This window comes from Mirounga angustirostris, unplaced genomic scaffold (genome assembly GCF_029215605.1).
Source record: "Mirounga angustirostris isolate CCGP_5_RB_7025 unplaced genomic scaffold, mMirAng1.0.hap1 SCAF_16, whole genome shotgun sequence".
Taxonomy (NCBI): Eukaryota; Metazoa; Chordata; class Mammalia; order Carnivora; family Phocidae; genus Mirounga; species Mirounga angustirostris.
Genome location: NW_026991724.1, coordinates 44,100,464 through 44,120,661, shown reverse-complemented (window position 1 = coordinate 44,120,661; position 20,198 = coordinate 44,100,464). Strand labels below are relative to the sequence as shown.

The window sequence follows — 20,198 nt, the reverse complement described above, 5'->3', positions numbered from 1 at the left end:
AGAATTCCTTTCTCGGGGCGCCTGGGTGGCTCAGTTGGTTAGGCGGCTGCCTTCGGCTCAGGTCATGATCCTGGAGTCCCTGGATCGAGTCCTGCATTGGGCCCCCTGCTCGGCAGGGAGTCTGCTCCTCCCTCTGACCCTCCCCCCTCTCATGTGCTCTCTTCCTCTCTCATTCTGTCTCAAATAAATAAATAAAATCTTTAAAAAAAAAAAAAGAATTCCTTTCTCATGGCTGAAAACTATTCCATTGTATTTATGAGTGTACACACACACACACCACATCTTCTTAATCCATTCTTCTATAGATGGATACTTAGATTGTTTCCATATCTTGGCTATTGTGACTAGTGCTGCAATGAACATGGCAGTGCAGATATGTCTTTGAGATCCTGATTCTATTTCCTTTGGATATATACCCAGAAATGGAATTGCTGGATCATATAATACTTTTTTACTTTTTGATGAATTTCCATACTGTTTTCCATAGTGGCTGTACCAATTTACATTCTCACCAATGATGTACAAGGGACCCCTTTTCTCCATATCATCACCAACACTTGTTAGGTCTTGCCTTTTTAATAATACTATTCTAACAGGTATGTGGTGATATCTAATACTGATTTTAATTTGCATTTTCCTGATAATTAGTGATGTTGAGTACCTTTTCATGTACATGTTGGCTATTTGTATGTCTTCTTTGGAAAGGTATTTATTCAAAGGTATTGTATGTCTTCTTTGCCTATTTTTTACTATTGAGATTTTTGCTGTTTGAGGTTTTTTGCTATTGAGTTGTAGGAGTTCCTTATATTTTAGATATTAATCCCTTATCCAGGTAGATGGTTTACAAATATTTTCTCAAATCTATAGGTCAACTTTTCATTTTATTTATTTTTCTGTGTGGAAACTTTTATTTATTTTTTTAAAGATTTTATTTGAGAGAAAGAGCACAAATGGGGAGTGAGGAGGCGGAGGGGTGGGCACGGGAGGGGCAGAGGGAGAGGGAGAGAGAGAATTTTAAACAGGCTCCACAGCCAGGGTGGAGCCAAGGGCACAAGGTTCGATCTCATGACCCTGAATATTTTCACTGAACAGAATGAGACTGATAGTGGTTTCCTTGAAGTATTTTAAAAATGTTCCACCTACCCATGGCATTCATACTTTCTGATGAGAAATTTTGTTATTAAAGGTATTGTTTTCCTATATGTAATACATCAGTATTCCATAAGAAGCTTTCAAGGTTTTTTTCCTTTGATTCTCAGCAGTTTTATTATGGTCTGTCTCAGCAAAGGTTTCTTTTTAGTTTATCCTTTTTGTGGGATTACAGGCATACCTCATTTTATTGAGCTTTGCAGATCAGGTATTTTTTTTTTTTTTTTTAAGATTTTATTTGTCCATTTGACAGAGAGAGACACAGTGAGAGAGGGAACACAAGCAGGGGGAGTGGGAGAGGGAGAAGCAGGCTTCCCTCCGAGCAGGGAGCCCGCTGCGGGGCTCGATCCCAGGACCCTGGGATCATGACCTGAGCCGAAGGCAGACACTTAACGACTGAGCCACCAGGCGCCCCTGCAGATCAGGTATTCTTTAAAAATTGAAAGTTTGTGACAAGTCAGTCTTGAACAAATCTATTGGTGCCAAAAAAATTTTCGAACAATATTTGCTCACTTTGTGTCTTTGTGTTATATTTTGGTTAAGTCTTACATCAAAATGTTCATTATTATTGTATTTTTTGTAGTGATCTGTCATCAGTGATTATGACTCACTGCTCAGATGATGATTAGCATTTTTTAGTGATAAGGTGTTCATTAAGGTATGTATATTTGTTTACACAATGCTATCGCACATTTAACATACTATAGTGTAGTGTAAACATGACTTTTATATGCACCAGGAAACCAAAAAATTCATTTGACTCTCTTTATTGTGACATACTTTATTGTGGCAGTCTGGAACCAAACCCAAAATATCCAAGGCATGCCCGTATCTTTCTTGAATCTGTAAGTTTGTATCTTTTGCCAAATCTGGTAGGTTTTTGGCCATTATTTCTTTAAATATTTTCTCTTCATTGCACTTTCTTCTCTCCTTCTACAATTCAAATGACACAAGTGTTAAACTTTTTGGTATTGTCCCTTAGGTCCTAAAGTTTCTGTTAAATTTTTTTAATCTTTTCTATTGGAGGGGTGCCTGGGTGGCTCAGTCAGTTAAGCATCTTCCTTCGGCTCAGGTCATGATCCTGGAGTCCTAGGATGGAGCCCCATGTTGGGCTCACTGCTCAGTGCTCCTCTCTTTCTCCCTCTCTCTCTCTCAAAAAAATATATAAAATCTTCTTTAAAAGTCTTTTATGTTGGGGGGCGCCTGGGTGGCTCAGTCATTAAGCATCTGCCTTCAGCTCAGGTCATGATCCCAGGGTCCTAGGATCAAGCCCCACGTCATGCTCCCTGCTCGGCGGGAAGCCTGCTTCTCCCTCTCCCACTCCCCCTGCTTGTGTTCCTGCTCTCACTGTCTCTCTCTGTGAAATAAATAAAATCTTTAAAATATATATATTTTATGTTGGGTAATTTTTATTGATATATGTTCAAATTCACTTCAATCTTTCCTTTGTTTTCTCCATTTTGTTATTGAGCCCATCAAGTAGGTTTTAATTTTTGTTATTATTTTCCAGTTCTAAAATTTACTTTTGAACCTTTTTTTTATAGTTTCTATTTCTCTGCTTAGTCATTCTCTGAGGAGTGTTCACCTTTACTTCTTGAAACATGGTTCTCATAGCATTTGAAAGTCTTTGGTAATTCGAACATGTGTGACCTCAGTGTTGGGTCTTTTATTTTTTTTTCCCCACTGTGAGTTGAAATTTTCTTCATTCTTTGTATGTAGAATACATTTTTGTTTCTTGGATATTTTGAATAATTTTATTCTCTTGGCCTAGATTAAATCCTATGGAAGTTGATAATTTTGGTTGGTTTTAGCAGGCAATTTATTTCCATTCAGCATGCAAGTTCCAAACCACTTTCTGTGCCTTGAGGCTCCAATGTCAATTCAGTTTTCAAAGCATTTGCAGTGTTGTTATGCTTTATGTGTGCTTCACCCACTATCCATTTTGGGACCCAGATGATGATCTAACTTCTGATTCAGTTCTCAAGGCCTTTCGTATGCTGCCTAGTGTCAGATCTACACATGTACAGCTTGAGAGTGCTGCCTCAAGTCCATACACCTTATGGGACCCCTGATTTGAGTTGCCTCCTCGCCTCTGTCTCCCCAGAACTCTTTAGTTCCCAGAGATCCCCTTCCTGATCTAGTTAGATCTAAAGAGCTTTAGTTTTCCTATTCTTTTTTTTTTTACACTAGGCTCCACAGCCCACCTGGGACTTCAACTCATGACCCAGAGATCAAGAGTCACATGCTCTACCAACTGAGCCAGCCAGGCACCCCTTTAGTTTTCCTATTCTGCTGTGCCCTTCCCACAGCTAGGTCTTCCTTCAGTGCCAAGCAGTAAGAGAATAAAGAGGAAAAAAGTAATGGGATTTCCTCTATTCTATTCAAAACAGACTTTCACTAATAAGGTAGGCTTCTCCTTCCTCAGGGTTTAAGTACTTGCTGGCAGCTGCTGCAACTACCACCTGCCCACTACAGGATTGCAGCTTTCAGACTACTGTTTGCCTGGGGTGAGACCAGAAAGAAAACAAAAACAACATAAATTTCTTAGACATTACCCCACAAAATCCTCTTCTCCCACTCATTTGACCAGAAAGAGCCTCTCTCGGAGTTCTTTCTATTTGAGCTTGGTGCACAGTTCTGGGATTCAGGTTGTGTTTTAGTCCAGGCAAGAACACTTAACCACCAAATTAGTCAAACTTCCAAATTCTGGTTTCCTTCTCCAGTCTACTAAAATTTACTTTCAGGTTTCTCTAATAGCTGCCCATCCATTCTCTCTAGGATTTTAACTGCATTCAGTGGGAGACACAGGGAAGAATATACTAATTCTATCTTAACTGGTATTGGCTCTTTCTTTTTTAAGATTTATTTATTTTAGAGAGAAAGTGCACATGTGAGTGGGGGACGGGGGGTGACAGAGGGAGAAGTGGGAGAGAGTCCCAAGCAGACTCCCCATCAAGCGCGGAACCCTTCCTGGGGCTCAATCCCACAACCCCAAGATCATGACCCGAGCCAAAAACCAAGAGTCAGACACTCAACCAACCGAGCCACCTAGGTGCCCCTTCTGTTTGTTTTTTTAACTTCTTGAGTTTGGATACATCTTGCTTAAGAAGCTGTAAATAGAGTGCAATCATATAAATTATATAAATTTTAAAATGGTGACTGATAAGCAAAGTTCTAGCTCTCAAATCATGATTTCCTCAATTCTTGGTTTCATTGCTAATGTTTTCCTTAGGGTATTTGTATTCATATTCATAAATCTGTTTTTTTTTTTTTTTTTAGAAATAATCCTCATCCAATATTGTTTCAGACTGTTAGCCTTATAGAATTAGCTTGTAAAATTCTTTTACAGATTATCTCTGCAGTTTTTACCTGGTGACTTATTTACGTATTTTTTTAAAAGAGAGATTTTGAACCAAATTTTCATTTTCCCACTACATTTATTAGATGAGGCCAATTTCTACTTTGAGTCAATTTGAAAAAAAAATATTTTATATACATAGTATTACCATGCTATTTTAAAACTCTCCATAAATATATGTATGCCACCTTATTAAAGCCATTGTATTTCCCATCTTTACATTGATCAAATTTATAAGTCTAGTTTAGATCGGTGTTTTTTCCACAGAAAACAGATGTTTTACTCTTCCTCCATTAACTTCTAACTGTATGAATGGTTTCCTTCTGCTGGATTTAGGTTAATCTGTTCTTTTCCTAGTTTTTTTTTTTTTAAGATTTGATTTATTTATTTGAGAGAGAGAGAGATAGTGAGAGAGAACATGAGTGGGGAGGAGAGGGAGAAGCAGGCTTCCTGTTGAGCAGGGAGCCCAACGCGGGGCTCCATCCCAGGACCCCGGGATCATGACCTGAGCCGAAGGCAGACACTTAACCGACTGAGCCACCCAGGTGCCACCTTTTCCTAGTTTCTTAGGTTTGGATTGCTTTGACAGCTTATCAACTCTCCACTATGTGACAGATACTGTATTAGAACTAGGATTATAAGTGTAATCATGTGGGGCAATATCATTTGTTAGATGGTGACTGTTAAGCAAATCAAAATTCTGGCCCTAAATTTTCATTTCCTGCATTTATTAAAGAGTACTAATTTCCCACAAGATTACTTTCCAAAAATGACTTTGATCACCTCCTACAGGTTTTGATATATAGCAACTCATTATCACTCATATCTGAATGGTATCCTATTTCAACTCTGGTCTTGCCTTTGAATCAAACAAAATATAAATTTCCAAGAGGGTGTTAGAATCACTTCACAGATTACTTTCTAATTGTAAGGATTAAAAAGGACCTTTAAAATGAGAAATTTAACAGTCATCACCTTAACCATATGATCAAATTTAGTTTCATGGTATCAATATGTGCCTCAATATACGACAATACAAAATATTTAACATCATTTATGATAAAATATTCTTGCAAAATTGTTTAACCCAAACTCAATCTTTTCTCTACACTTAATTTCCGATGTCGATGGAAGAGTAAGTTAAATGAGAACATTAGGAAACAAACACAACAATCCAAAATATGGAACACCCTACAAGACAACTGCATGGCCTCTAAGAAGAAAAAGCCAGTGTCATGGAAAAAAGGAATAAAGGTAAAGAACAAAACTAGACTAAAAGAGACATATCAACTAAATGTAATTTATGAACCTAGAGTTGATTCTAGATAAAAAGAAAAATAAACAGCTATTAAAGTCAATCTTGGGACAACTGGGAAAATTTGAACATGCATCACTTGACATATTTTAGAAGGTGTGATTATATTATGGTTATGTAGAAAATTATAGGAAGATAAAGCAAATATGACAAACTGTTAGCTTTTTTTTTTTTTTTTAATTTGACAGAGAGATAGTGAGAGTGGGAACACAAGCAGGGGGAGTGGGAGAGGGAGAAGCAGGCGTCCCGCCAAGCAGGGAGCCCAACGTGGGGCTTGATCCCAGGACCCTGGGACCATGACCTGAGCCGAAGGCTCAGATGCTTAATGACTGAGCCACCCAGGCACCCCTAAACTGTTAGCTTTTAAACTGGGTGGGGGTTGGATGGTAAATGCCTGTTCATTATCCTTTTCAACTTTTCTGTGTTTGGAAGTTTTCATAATGACAAGATGGGGAAGTTTAATGGGCAGTTTTCTCCGTTATCCTTTTGATAATTTCTAATAAATTTTGAATTCTAAGAAGATAGTGTAGATTATAGAATACGTGTTATTTGGACTTGACTGCAAACTGCATAATACCTTTTCTACTTCTTCAGCAATGAGCTATATTCTCAATATATATTTACAGCCATTAATTCCAGAGTATTCCAGGATTAATTTCCTGTTGCAACTTAGGAATGAAGTTGTCTCACATGTTCTTTATTTTTTTTAAGTTTATTTATTTATTTAGTAATCTCTACACCCAATGTGGGGCTCGAACTCACAACCCCAAGATCAAGAGTTGTGTGGTCTTCTGACTAAGCCAGTCATGTGCCCCCATGTTCTTTATATTCTACTATACTTTATTCAGAATCAATTATTTGAAGTTCAATAGGAGGTGGGTAGTGATTGGAGGCTTTCTAAGTTCATTACCAATATAGATTCTTTCATAAGAATTCACTAACAGTTATGCTATTATTACCAGAAGAACAGTAGCTAATCTTTAGTTGCCAAATAATCTTACAAGGGTTTACAGGAGTTAATCCTCACAAAAACACTATCAGATAGGTATTAACTTCACCCTTTTACAACTGAGGCACAGAGCTAATAAGTATATTGTTGAATATCTTGAAGATGATGATAGGCTAAGTATGTGCTGTGACTTAAGGCTTTCCTTCAGTTCCACAACTGATAGAGTAAGAAATTCTTCTCTAGTGTGAATCTGCTAACATCCAACAGGAACTGAGTGATTTTAGAAATCTTGTATATTCAATAGATTTAAGACACCTGGTATGAAATTTTTTATGCCAAATTAAGTTGTAAGATTGACCCCCCCGCCCCCAGAAAAGGGTTTCCTAAACATTTTCCCCTAGTATGAATAATATTCTACGAATAATGGAGTAAAAGTACTTTCATATGTACTCAATAAGGTTATGAATTCTCAGATTTGATAGTGGCATGAATATTGGGCCTTCATACATTTCTCACCTTTTTAGAGTTTTTCATCATTATAAATTCTCTGATGCTCAATAAGGTATAAACAAAATCTAAAGGCATTCCCACATTCTTTACATTCACAGGGTTTCTCCTTAGTGTACATTCACTGATGTACATTTTATCTAAAGGCCTTCCCACATCACTCCTCACTTATAGAATTGGTTTCTCAGCATTGTGAAATATCTGATGATCTGTAAGGATTTAATGAAGTTGAAAGGCTTTTCCATATACCTTCAACCGAATTTCTTGTTAGTATGCATTTTTTGATGTTGATTAAATGTTGAATTCCATCTATAGGCATTCTCACATTCCTTATATTTGTAGGGTTTCTCTTTAGTATACATTCTCTTTAGTGTACATAGTGATGTTGGGTAAGTTGAATTCTGTCTAAAGACCTTGCCACATTTCTTATATTCACAGGGCTTCTCACTAGTATGTATACTGTGATGACCTTTAAGGTGTGAATGCAGTCTAAAGGCTTTCCTACATTCCTTACATTCATAAGATTTCTCACCTTTATGAATTTTAGATGTCAATTGAGTTGTTCATGCAATATAAATGGTTTTTCACATTCCTTATATTCGTAGAGTTTTTCATCAATATGAATTTTCTGGTGTACTCTAAAGTATCTCAAAGAGCTGAAGGTCTTCTCACAGTCCTGACATTTACAGCATTTCTCACCAAAATGAGTATGCTGGTATATATATATTTTTTAAGATTTTATTTATTTATTTGACAGAGAGAGACACAGCAAGAGAGGGAACACAAGCAGGGGGAGTGGGAGAGGGAGAAGCAGGCTCCCCACCGAGCAGGGAGCCCGATGTGGAGCTCCATCCCAGGAAGGAAAATAATTTTGCATTTAGAACCCCATACTTTGCAAAACAGAAGGGGAATCTAAGCAGAATAAAGAAATCTGAGTGCTGACAGAAAATGAATATCCAACTTTTAATCAGGAATTAGACATCTGAAATCAGAGGGGGAGATGAACCATGAGAGACTATGGACTCTGAGAAACAAACTGAGGGTTCTAGAGGGGAGGGGGGTGGGGGGATGGGTTAGCCTGGTGATGGGTATTAAAGAGGGCACGTTCTGCATGGAGCACTGGGTGTTATACGCAAAAATGAATCATGGAACACTACATCAAAAACTAATGATGTAATGTATGGTGATTAACATAACATAAAAAAAAAAAAAAAGAATTAGACATCTGCCAGACGCGTGGCTGGCTCAGTCATTAAATGTCTGCCTTCAGCTCAGGTCATGATCCCAGGGTCCTGGGATCAAGCTCCACATTGGGCTCCCTGCTCCTTGGGAGGCCTGCTTCTCCCTCTCCCACTCCCCGTTGCTTTTGTTCCCTCTCTTGCTGTGTCTCTCTCTGTCAAATAAATAAATAAAATCTTAAAAAAAAAAAAAAAGAATGAGACATCTGAAGAAGCAGATAAACATGAGCCATAAACCAGAAAAATATCCATTCATAGAAATAGATGCAAGAGACAGAGATAATAGAAACATCACACAAAAATGTCAAAAACAGTTACTATAAATAAGATCCAATGTACAGGAAAACATGAACTTGATATTTTTTTTAACCAAAATGGACAGAACAGATGAAAACAGAATATCTCAGTATTTCCATACATTCTGTATGGAACTAACAGCCGATTAGACATTGTAGCAGAAAAAGTCCAGTGAACTTGAACAACATAGCAACAGAAACTATCTAGAACAAAGCTCAGAGGGAAAAAAAAAAAAAAAACCTGACAAAACAAAACAAAAACAGCAATAATTACCTTTGGGATGATACCAAGAAGTCCAGCATATGTGTAACTGGAGTCTAAGAAGGAGCAAAAAGAAGGTGAACAGAAACAACCTTTCAATAAATAATGTCCAGCTTTAAGATATTTTGATTAAAAAATATAAAAACCCCATAGATACCAGAATCTGAACAAACCCCAAACAGAAGAAACATAAATGGACACACACACACAGAGGCACATCATAATATGTTGCTGAAACACAGTGATAAAGAAAAAAATTTTTAAAGGAGCCAGAGGAAAAAAGATATCTAGATATTTTGCATACAAAGGAGCAAAGAACTGTAGTTCACTTTTCATTAGAAACTACACAAGTTAGAAGACAAAATTGTGAACTAGAACATTATACACAGTAAAAAATATCCTTCAAAAGTGTAGATGAAATAAAGACTTTTTTAGACAAACAAAAGCTGAGAATTCACTGTTGGCATACCTGCACTTCAAAAAATATTAAAGGAAATTTACTGAGCAGAAAGAAAATACTAACAGGTAGATATTTGGATCTACACCATGATGTGGAAAACATGGGAAATGATAAACATGAGGGTAAAATTTCACTGCTTAAAGGAAACACATATACATGTAAAATATATGACAAAAATAGCATACAGAATGGGAGAGGGGAAATGGAAATGTACTGCTGTTAGGTTCTTAAACTGTATGTGGAATAGTATAATATTATTTGAATTAAAACTGTGGTATGTTAAAGATGGTACTATGGCCATTATAGCAAGCCCTAAAGAAAAGACAAAAACAAAGAGGTATAACTAATAAGCCATGGTGGAATAAAATGGAATCACAAAACAAACAAACAAACAAAACAGATGGAACAAACATAACCAATGGCAAGATAGTAGAATTAAGTCCAACCACAGTGGTAATTACTTTAAAACATAATGATTTAAACCAGGGGTCGTCAACTTTTACGTGTAAAGGGCCAGGTACTAACTGTTTTAGGTTTTGGGGGCCATATGGTCTCTGCCATAACTATTCAACTATTCAGTTGCAGCATGAAAGCACTACAAACATGTAAACAAATCTGATGACTGTATTCCAACAAAACTTTATAAAAACAGGTGGCAGGCCGATTTAGTCCAGGAACTAGTTTGCCAATTCCTGGTCTTAACACTCCAATTAAAAGGCAGAGATTGTCAGACTGGATAAAAGTATAAGACCAAACTATAAACGGTCTAAAAGATAGCCACTTTAAATATAAACATATAGACAGTTTGAAATATAGGACAAGAAGGGCTCCTGGGTGGCTCAGTTGGTTAAGCATCTGCCTTCGGCTCAGGTCATGATCCCAGGATCCCTGGGTCCTGCATTTGGCTCTCTGCTCAGTGGAGAGCCTGCCTCTCCCTCTCCCTCTGCCTGCTGCTCTGCCTGCTTGTGCTCTCTCTCTCTCCCTCTCTCTGCCAAATAAATAAAATCTTTAAAAAATAATATATAAAATGTAGAAAAATATATAACATGCAAACTAATCATAAAAAGGCAGGAGTGGCTATATTAATATGAGACAAAGTAGACTTCAGAACAAGGAATATTACCAGGAACAAAAAATTTTATAATGTAAAAGGGGACAAAAAATCCTAATATATATGTACCTAATAACAGAGTTCCAAAATATGTAAAGCAAAAACAGAACTGGAAAAAAAAAATAGAGAAATCTATCATCACAGCTGGAGATTTCAACATACTTCTCTTACTGATAGGACAAGCAGACATAAAATCAATAAAAATAAAGAAGAGCTGACCAACTCTGTCAATCACCTTGACATTTATAGAATACTGTTTTCAACAACAGCAGAATACATATTCTTTTCAGCAGCATGTAAAACATTCATCACAAAACACCATACTTGGGGCCATAAAACAAGTCCTTATAAATTTAAAGGCTTGGAATATATTCTCTGAGCACAAAAGAATTAAGCCTGAAATCAGTAATAAAAATATTTGAAAAATCTACAAAATGATTGATATTCAAACATCATATTTCTGAAGAATCCATAGGTTAAAGAAGAAATCATGAGGGGGTCGCCTGGGTGGCTCAGTCATTAAGCGTCTGCCTTCGGCTCAGGTCATGATCCCAGGGTCCTGGGATCGAGCCCCGCATCAGGCTCCCTGCTCTGCAGGAAGCCTGCTTTTCCCCCTCCCACTCCCCTCGCTTATGTTCCCTCTCTAGCTGCGTCTCTCTCTGTCAAATAAATAAATAAAATCTTAAAAAAAAAAAAAAAAAGAAATCATGAGGAAAAATTAAACTTTTGACCCAATAAAGAAAATAGGGCATACTAAAATGTAGGAGGCAGCTGAATAAAACTACATAGAAGGGAGGGAGATTTCTAGCTTCAAATTCCTGTATTACAAAATTTAAAAAGTTATCAAAATAAATGATCTAAGGAAGAAACTATTTAAAAAGTGCATATTAAACCCAACGCAGAGAAAAATAACAGCACGGAAATCAGTGAAAGAGAACAGTAGAGATATAGAGAAAAATCAATTAAAAATTAATTCGTTCTACAGGAAGAAATAGAAAATTTGAACAGATCCATAACCAGCAAAGAAATTGAATCAGTAATCAAAAATCTCCCAACAAACAAAAGTCCAGGGACTGATGGCTTCCCAGGAGAATTTTACCAAACATTTAAAGAAGAGTTAATACCTATTCTTCTCAAACTGTTCCAAAAATAGAAATGGAAGGAAAACTCCCAAACACATTCTACAAGGTCAGCATTACCTTGATTCCAAACCAAAGACCACACTAAAAATGATAATTAAAGGCCAATATCCCTGATGAACATGAATGCAAAAATTTTCAATAAGATACTAGCAAACCGAATCCAACAGTACATTAAAACAATTATTCACCACGATCAAGTGGGATTTATTCGGGGCTACAAGGGTGGTTCAATATTTGCAAATCAATCAACGTGACATACCACATTAATAAAAGGATAAGAACCATACAATCCTGTCAAGAGATGCAAAAAAAGCATTTGACAAAATATAGTATCAATTCTTGATAAAAACTCTCAACAAAGTAGGGATAGATGGAACATACCTCAACATCATAAAGGCCATATACGAAAGACCCACAGTTAATATCATCCTCAGTGGGGAAAAAAATGAAAGCCTTTCCCCTATGATCAGGAACAAGACAAGGATGTCCACTCTCACCATTGTTATTTAACACAGTACTGGAAGTCTTAGCCTCAGCAATCAGACAACAAAAAGAAATAAAAGGAATCCAAATTAGCAAGGAAGAAGTCAAACTTTCACTACTTGCGGATGACATGATACTCTATGTAGAAAACCTGAAAGACTCCACCAAAAAATTGCTAGAACTTATACATGAATTCAGCAAAGTTTCAGGATATAAAAACAATGTACAGAAATCAGTTGCACCATTACAGAGCAGCAGAAAAAGAAATCAAGGAATCGATCCCATTTGCAATCACACCAAAAACAATAAGATACCTAGGAATAAACCTAACTAAAAGATCTTTACTCTGAAAACTATACAACACTTAATGAAAGAAATTGGAGAGGTAACAAAGAAATGGAAAAATATTCCATGCTCATGGATTGGAAGAACAAATATTGTCAAAATGTCTATGCTACCCAAAGCAATCTACACATTTAATGAAATCCCTATCAAAATGCCACGAGCATTTTTCACAGAGCTAGAACAATCCTAAAATTTGTATGGAACCACAAAAGACCCCGACTAGTCCAAGCAATCCTGAAAGAGAAAAACAAAACTGGAGGCATCACGATTCCAGATTTCAAGCTGTATTACAAAGTTGTAGTCATCAAGACAGTATGGTACTGACACAAAAACAGACACGTAGATCAATGGAACAGAGTAAGATCCCAGAAGTGAATCCACAACGCTATGGTCAACTAATCTTTGACAGAGCAGGAATGAATATATGCAACAAATGGTGTTGGGAGCAACATGCAGAAGAATGAAACTGTACCACCTTCTTACACCATACACAAAAATAAATTCAAAATGGATTAAAGACCTAAATGTGAGACAGGAAACTATCAAAATCCTAGAGGAGAACACAGGCAGAAACCTCTTTACTTCAGCCACAGCAACTTCTTACTAGATATGTCACTGGACGCAAGGAGACAAAAGCAAAAATGAACTACTGGGACTCCATCAAGTTAAAATGCTTCTGCACAGTGAGGGAAACAATCATCAAAACTAAAAGGCAGCCTACAGAATGGGAGAAGATATTTGCAAATGACACATCTGATAAAGGGTTAGTATCAAAAAATCTATGAAGAACTTATCAAACTCAACGCCCCAAAAACAAATAATCCAGTTAAACAGTGGACAGAAGACACGAAGAGACATTTTTCCAAAGAAGACATCCAGATGGCTCATAGACACATGTAAAAGATGCTCAACATCACTCATCATCAGGGAAATACAAATCAAAACCACAATGAGATACCACCTCATGCCTGTCAGAATGGCTAAAGATAACAACACAAGAAACAAGGTGTTGGTGAGGATGCAGAGAAAGGGGAGCCCTCTTGCACTATTGGTGGGAATGCAAACTGGTGCAGCCACTCTGGAGAACAGTATGGAGGTTCCTCAAAAAACTAAAAATAGAACTACCAGCAATTACACTACTAGGTATTGACCCAAAGGATACAAAAATACAGATTCAAAGCAGTACATGCACCTGATGTTCATAGCAGCATTATCAGCAACAGCCAAACTATGGAGACAGCTCAAATGTCCATCGACTGATGAATGGATAAAGAAGATGTAGTGTGGGATGCCTAGGTGGCTCAGTCGGTTAAGCACCTGCCTTCAGCTCAGGTCATGATCCCAGGGTCCTGGGACTGAGTCCCACATCAGGTTCAGCAAGGAGCCTGCTTCTCCCTCTGCCTGCTGCTCCCCCTACTTGTGCTCTCTCTGACAAATAAATAAATAAAATCTTTTTTTTTTTTTATTTGCAAGAGAGAGAATGAGAGAGAGCACGAGAGGGAGGAGGGTCAGAGGGAGAAGCAGACTCCCCGCTGAGCAGGGAGCCCGATGTGGGACTCGATCCCGGGACTCCAGGATCATGACCTGAGCCGAAGGCAGTCGCCCAACCAACTGAGCCACCCAGGCGCCCTAAATAAATAAAATCTTAAAAAAAAAAAAAAGGAAGATGTAGATGTAGTGTATATACAATGGAATATTACTCAGCTGTCAAAAAGAATGAAATCTTGCCATTTGCAATGACATGGATAGAGCTAGAATGTATTATGCTAAGTGAAATAAGTCAGTCAGAGAAAGACAAATACCATATGATCTCACTCATATGTGGAATTTAAGAAAGAAAACAGGTGAACATATAGGAAGGTGGGAAAGAAAAAAAAAAAGGAGAGAGGGAAACAAACCATAAGAGACCCTTAACAATAGAGAACAAACTGAGGGTTGATGGAGGAAGGGATGGGCTAGATGGATATTGGGTATTAAAGAGGGCATTTGTTGGGATGAGCACTGGATGTTGTATGTAAGTGATGAATCTCTGAATTCTACTCCAGAAACCAATATTGCACTGTATGTTAACTAAAATTTAAATGAAAAAAATTGGTTCTAAAAAAATTCTTTGGAAAGATTAATAAAATTGATAAACCTCTACTAGACTGGTCAAGAGAAAAGAGAACACAAAATTACCAGTATCAGAAATTAAAATGTGGACATCAAAACTAGTTTAAAAAAGCAGATATGGGGTGCCTGGGTGGCTCAGTCAGTTAAGCGTTTGCCTTCGGCTCAGGTCATGATCTCAGGGTCCTGCGATCAAGCCCCAGGTCGGGCTCCCTGCTCAGTGGGGAGTCTGCTTCTCCTTCTCCCTCTCCCCCTGCTTGTGCGCTCTTCCTGTGTCAAATAAATAAAATCTTTTTTAAAGGGCGCCTGGGTGGCTCAGTTGGTTAAGCGACTGCCTTCGGCTCAGGTCATGATCCTGGAGTTCCAGGATCGAGTCCCGCATCAGGCTCCCTGCTCGGCAGGGAGTCTGCTTCTCCCTCTGACCCTCCCCCCTCTCATTCTCTTTCTCTCTCTCAAATAAATAAATTTAAAAAATCTTTAAAAAAAAATCACTTTTAAAAATAAAGGGATGCCTGGGTGGCTCAGTTGGTTAAGCGTCTGCCTTCGGCTCAAGTCATGATCCCAGGGTCCTGGGACTGAGTCCCACATCGGGCTCCTTGCTCGGCAGGGAACCTATTTCTCCCTCTCCCTCTGCCTCTTCCCCTGCTTGAGCTCTCTCTCTCTCTGACAAATAAATAAATAAAATCTTTTAAAAATAAATAAATATAATATAAATAAATAAATAGGGAAGTTTATAGCAATAGAAGCCTCTCAAGAAACAAGAAAAATCTCAAATAAACAATTGCGCAATAGACCTTTAGGAGCTAGAAAAAAGAATAAACAAAACCCAAAACAAGTAGAAGGAAGGAAATGTAATAAAGATTAGAACAGAAATAGGGGCGCCTGGGTGGCTCAGTCGGTTGAGCGTCTGCCATCAGCTCAGGTCACGATCTCAGGGTCCTGGGATCGAGCCCCATGTCGGGCTCCCTGCTCAGCTGGAAGGCTGCTTCTCCTTCTCCCACTCCCCCTGCTTGTGTTCCCTCTCTTGCTGTGTCTCTCTCTGTCAGATAAATAAATAAAATCTTAAAAAAAAAAAAAAAGATTAGAGCAGAAATAAACAAAATAGAAACTAAAAAAGCAATAGAATAGATCGTTGAAACCAGAAGCTCGTTCACTGAAAATATCAACAAAATTGATAAACCTTTAACCAGATTCATGAATTTTTTAAAAAGGAGAGAGGATTCGAATAAACAAAATTAGAAATGAAAGAGGAGAAATAACATAATAAAAGATTATAAATATAAATAAATAAAAGATTATAAGAGACTATTATGAAAAATTATATGCCAACAAATTGGAAAACCTAAAAAATGGATAAATTCCTAGAAATATATAAACTCCCGAAATTGAATCAGGAATAGAAAATTTGAACAGACCAATTACTAGCAATGAAATTGATTCAGTAATCAAAAAACTCCCAACAAAGGAAAGTCCAGGACTAGACAGTTTCACAGGTAAATTCTATCAAACATTTAAAGAAGAATTAATACCTATTCTTCTCAAACTATTCCAAAAAATAGAACAGGAAGGAAAGCTTCCAAATTCATTCTATGAGGCCAGCATTACCCTGATACCAAAACCAGATAAAGGCACTACAAAAAAAGAGAACTATAGGCCAATATCTCTGATGAACATAGATGCAAAAATCCTCAATAAAGTTTTAGCATACTGGCCGCTTCCAGGGACAGGGTCTGGGGGAGGGGTGGCAGGTGCCATGTCTGGCCGCGAAGGTGGCAGGAAGCCCCTGAAGCAGCCCAAGAAGCAGGCCAAGGAGATGGACGAGATAAGGCATTCAAGCAGAAACAGAAAGAGGAGCAGAAGAAACTTGAGGAGCTAAAAGCGAAGACCGGGGGGAAGGGCCCCCTGGCCACAGGTGTAATTAAGAGATCTGGCAAAAAGTAAGCTGTTCCTTGTGCCCGAGGCAATGATGATCCTTAATTCCATTCCTGTTTAAACATTTGGATTCCCTGTCATAGCATCTGTTGCTACCTATAGCTGGAATGAAGTGTTGTCTTAGATCCTGTTGTACATTTAAGAATAAACTTCTGTAAAAAAAAAATAAAATAATCATAAAACAAAAAAAAATATTAGCAAACTGAATCCAACAATACATTAAAAATCATTTACCACTATCAAGTGGGATCTAATCCTGGGATGCAAGGGTGGTTCAATATTTGTAAATCAATCAATATAATAAATCACCATCAACAAGAGAAAAGATAAAAACCCTATGATCAGATAAAACAGATAAAAAGTATTTGACAAAGTACAACATCCATTCATGATAAAAACCCTCAACAAAGTAGATATAGAGGGAACATACCTCAACATAATAAGGGCCATATACAAGTAACCCACAACTAACATCATACTCAACAGTGAAAAACTGAAAGCTTTTCCCCTAAGATCAGGAACAAGACAAGGATGTCCACTCTCAACATTTTTATTCAACATAGTACTGGAAGTCCTAGCCACAGCAGTCAGACAACAAAAAAGAAATAAAAGGCATCCAAATCGGTAAAAAGTAAACCTTTCACTATTTGAAAATGATGTGATACTATATATAGAAAACCTGGAAGACTCCACCAAAAAACTACCTGAACTGATAAATGAATTCAGTAAAGTGGCAGGACACAAAATCAAAATACTATTTTATTTCCATACACTAATAATGAAGCAGCAGAGAGAAATTTAAAAAATGGTCCCATTTATAATTGCACCAAAAATAATAAAATACTTAGGAATAAACTTAACCAAGGAGTTTAAAAGATTTATACTCCGAAAACTATAAAACACTGATGAAAGAAACTGAAGATGACACAAAGAAATGAGAAGATATTCCATGCTCATGGACTGGAAGAACAAGTACTGTTAAAATGTCTATACTACCCAAAGCAATCCACAGATTTAATGCAATTGCCATCAAAATACCAAGAGCATTCTTCATAGAACTAGAACAAATAATCCTAAAATCCATGTGTATGGAACTACAAAAAAAAAAAAAAAAAATAGCCAAAGCAATCTTGAAAAAGAACAAAACTGCAGGAATTACAATCTCAGATTTCAAGATATCCTACAAAGCTGTAGTAATCAAAACAGTATGGTACTGGCATAAAAACAGAAACATACATAGATCAATAGAACAGAATAGAGAGCCCAGAAATAAACCCATGATTATATGGTCAATTAATCTTTGACAAAGGAGGCAAGAATATATAATGAGAAAAAGACAGTTCCTTCAACAAATGGTATTGGGAAAACTGCATAGCTACATGCAACAGAATGAAACTGGACCACTCTCTTACACCACACACAAAAATAAATTCAAAATGGATTAAAGACCTAAATATGAGACCTGAAACCACAAAAATCCTAAAAGAGAACACAGGTAGTAATTTCTCTGACATTGGCCATAGCAACATTTTTCTAGATAGGCCTCCTAAGGCAAGGGAAACAGAAGCAAAAATAATGTATTGTAACTGGGGCACCTGGCTGGCTCAGTCGATGGAGCATGTGGCTCTTGATCTCAGGGTTGTGAGTTTGAGCTCCACACTGGGTGTGGAAATTGCTTAAAAACAAAATCTTTAAAAATAATAATTTATTATGCCAAAGTAAAAACTTCTACACAGCAAAGGAAACAATGAAACTAAAAGACAACCCACCAAATGGGAGAAGATATTTGCAAATGACATATCTGATAAAGGGTTAGTATTCAAAATACATAAAGAACTGATACAACTCACACCCAAAAAACAAATAATCCAATTTTAAAAAGGGCAGAAGACATGAACAGATATTTCTCCAACAGATGGCCAACAGACACATGAAGATGCTCAACATCACTGGTCATCAGAGAAATGCAAATTAAACCACAATGAGATATCACCTCACACCTGTCAGAATGGCTAAAATGAAAAACACAAGAAACAGCAAGTGTTGGTAAGGATGTGGAGACAAAGGAACTCTTATGCACTGTTGGTTGGAATGCACACTGGTGCAGTCACTGTGGAAAACAGTATGAAGGTTCCGCAAAAAATTAGAAATAGGCTCCTGGGTCGTTCAGTCGGGTGGACATCCAACTCTTGATTTTGGCTCTGGTCATGATCTCAGGATCATGGGGTTGAGCCCTGTGTGGTGCTCCACCCTCAGCAGGGAGTCTGCTGCTGGAGATTCTCTCCCTCTGCTCCTCCCCCTACTCGTGTTCTCTCTCTCATAAATAAATAAATATATTTTTTAAAGATTTTATTTATTTATTTGACAGAGAGACACAGCATGAGAGGGAACACAAGCAGGGGGAGTGGGAGAGGGAGAAGCAGGCCTCCCGTGGAGCAGGGAGCCCAACTCAGGGCTCGATCCCAGGACCCTGGGATCATGACCTGAGCCAAAGGCAGATGCTTAATGACTGAGCCACCCAGGTGCCCCAATAAATAAGTATTTTTTAAAAAATTAGAAATAGGGTGCCTGGGTGGCTCAGATGGTTGGGCGTCTGCCTTCGGCTCGGGCCATGATCCTGGGGTCCTGGGATCGAGTCCCGCATCGGGCTCCCTGCTCCTTGGGACCCTGCTTCTCTCTCTCTCTGTCTCTGTCTCTCATGAATAAATAAATAAAATCTTTAAAAAAAAAAAATTAGAAATAGAATTATCATATGACTCAGTAATTCCACTACTGGGTATTTACCCAGAGAATACTAATTTAAAAAGATATATGCACCCCTACGTTTACTGCAGCATTATTTACAATAGCCAAATTTGGAAATGTCCAATGACAGATAAGGAAGATGTGGTGTGTGTATACACACACACACACACACACAATCGAATATTACTCAGCCATAAAAAAAAGAATGAAATCTTGACATTTGCAACAACATGGATAGATCTAGAGGGTATAAAGCTAAGTGAAATAAGTCAGTCAGAGAAAGACAAATACCATATGATTTCACTCCTATGTGAAATTTAAGAAACAAAACAAACGAACAAAAGGGACAAACCAAAAAACAGCTTCTTAACTACAGAGAACAAACAGATGGTTACCAGAGGGGAGGTGGGTGAAGGGTTGGGTGAAATAGTTGAAAGGGATTAAGAGCACACTTATCTTGAGAGCACTGAATAATGTAGAGAATTGATGAATCACTATATTGTACACCTGAAACTAATTAACACTGAATGTTAATTATACCAGAATTAATTTTTTTTAAAGAAATGCAGGAAACCCTGCCATTTGCAACAACATAGATGGACATTGAGGGCATTATGCTAAATGGAATAAGTCAGAGAAAGAAACTGTATAATCTCACTTGTATGTGGAAATCTTAAAAAAATCAAAAAATTAAAAAACTGAACTCGAGATACAGAGAATAGATTGGTGTTTCCAGATGTGGGAAGCTGGGAAGGCAAAATGGGTGACAGTGGTCAAAAGGTATAAACTTCCAGTTA

At 37.5% G+C, this 20,198-nt stretch overlaps 2 protein-coding genes and 1 pseudogene across 3 annotated transcripts in view; 2 read left to right on the top strand and 1 right to left on the bottom strand.

Moving 5' to 3' along the window:
* Positions 1 to 20,198, top strand: part of ZNF567 (zinc finger protein 567) — a 67,442-nt gene that overhangs the window by 41,326 nt on the left and 5,918 nt on the right. The window lies entirely within an intron of this gene.
* The window catches only part of ZNF461 (zinc finger protein 461), a 117,289-nt gene that overhangs the window by 94,009 nt on the left and 3,082 nt on the right, over positions 1 to 20,198 (bottom strand). For both annotated transcript variants that reach the window (XR_010408216.1, XM_064581368.1), the window contains exon 3: positions 9,087 to 9,130. The gene's annotated coding sequence lies outside the window, so the exon portion shown is untranslated. The remainder of the gene's footprint in view (positions 1 to 9,086; positions 9,131 to 20,198) is intronic.
* Positions 15,082 to 18,972, top strand: LOC129046315 (translation machinery-associated protein 7-like; annotated as a pseudogene).